The following is a 1,998-nucleotide window of genomic DNA, read 5'->3' as shown; positions in this document are numbered from 1 at the left end:
ATTCCTACTTCTAGAAATAGGATAAAGACGAGTACAAACATTGGTTTTATTTTACAAAGATTTCCACACTGTCCATAAGTATATTAGTACAGACAGTAGTGTCTGGTAAAAATGCTTAAATTTGGCTGTTTATTTTGGATATAACATTACAGATAAAACAGTGTTATATATATTTTTTAGAATTGTTGAAAATGATGAAAATAAACTTAGGCTCATTCTGTCAGGAATCCAGTTTTTGTGATCTGTTTCTGTGTTTCCTGTTTTCCTCCACCAGGTGGTGCCCCGTCCTCATTGGGCCTCCCTGCACACCTGCAGCTCGTTGCCTCATTACCTGTGGAGTGTTCTTAAGCTGCTGACTGCCACTACCTCAGCCAGAGTGTTGCCAAAACTGGGTACTCTAGCCATGCTTAGTTAAGCAGAGTCTAATCCGAGTTTTTGTTTTGCCAGTTTTGGGTACTCTAGCCAAGCTGAGTTTTTGCTGAGTCAAGCTGAGTTTTTGTCAACCTGAGTTTAAGTTGGTTTTTGTCTTTGCCTCTCGACAGGAAGTCATCCTGCAAACTGGATTTCTCTGACCTTCTCTCCCTGGAAGGATCTACTGAGCTTCAAACTGAGCTGGGTTTCAAACAGGAGGTTTAGATCCACTTTCCCCAAGAGATCGTTTGAGCTTTGCACTGAGAAAGGAATTATTCTCCACTACGACCCGTTCAAGTACTGCAGGAAATCTGAGTGGCAGTCAGCTTTCTTCGTTCACCAAGGAACAACCGCTGTCTGAGTAAACCCTGTCCGCCAAACATAGAACAAGACTATCACTGAACATCCCACACAGACTGGATTCTATTAAGGGCACCTTTTGTTGGAAACGTGAGTCTGCAACCTATTCCTCCTCTTCAAGCCCAAGAATCTAATTTCCCACTGAGCCTGAACTAATCAGTGTCTTCCCCTCACCTTTCAGTTCCGGTTGAGCAGTGTTCAGAGCAGCATTGGACTCATGTAACTATTCTAATAAACCTGTTAAACTTTTCCCTGGGTCTCTCTGTTTGGTCTTCTGCATTTTGGGTCAGACCTTTAGATAAGATCATGACACATTCTTAGTGTTGTGCTTTGTAGATGATGCCACTAAAAAAGAAAATAGACGTAGAGTTATTTTAACAGTCAGACAGTAACATGGGACGATATAAAAGTTTGTTACATTAAACCTTTTATATTAAAAACACACTTGTATAAATAGTAACATTGTATGATTCTAGGAAAGACAGATATCCAGTAATAATGATGCAGGGCAGCTTGTAGGTGAAGCAGCTGGACCTTCAGTGCTTCAGTTGGTGTCAAAATGATTTTTATTACAAATTAAAATGCAAGTTGTTTTACTTATATACAATATTAATCCAAATTTCTATCTGATATTGCTGAATGTAGGGAATTCAAACAATGAGTGGTGATGTTACAGTACAGGTAGAGAGAGAAGTGGCTTTTGCTGAGAGTGTAATTTAGTTTAATATGAGTAACTGGATTCTGTGATTTCTTTTGGGGCTCACAAATGATGCCACATGAATTTTAGTAGAGTTTGCATGATTAACATGTTTGTTTGGTTGACTGTTATCTCCACTTCATGTGTTTGGAATGTTAAGATAAAATTAGGGCTGCGACTAAGAATTATTTTGCAAACCGATTAATCTGTTGATAATTTTTTTGGTTAATTGATAAATAATCAGATAGCCAAAGGTTCATGAAAGAAGTGTTTTTACAAAATTAAACCAGGTAAAAAAGAAACGTTTCCTCTTAAGGAATTCTTGATAGAGCTTATTGAAATAGCATTTTTTTTCTCCATCCATCCATCCATCCATCCATCCATCTTCCTCCGCTTATCCGGGGTCGGGTCGCAGCGGCAGCAGCTTAAGAACTTCCCTCTCCCCAGCCACTTCTTCCAGCTCTTCAGGAGGAACCCCAAGGCGTTCCCAGGCCAGCCGAGAAACATAGTCTCTCCAGCGTGTCCTGGGT

This window comes from Cyprinodon variegatus, unplaced genomic scaffold (genome assembly GCF_000732505.1).
Source record: "Cyprinodon variegatus isolate N-32 unplaced genomic scaffold, C_variegatus-1.0 Scaffold12, whole genome shotgun sequence".
Lineage (NCBI taxonomy): Eukaryota > Metazoa > Chordata > Actinopteri > Cyprinodontiformes > Cyprinodontidae > Cyprinodon > Cyprinodon variegatus.
The sequence above is the reverse complement of the archived record's forward strand: the minus strand, read 5'-3'. Positions refer to the sequence as shown.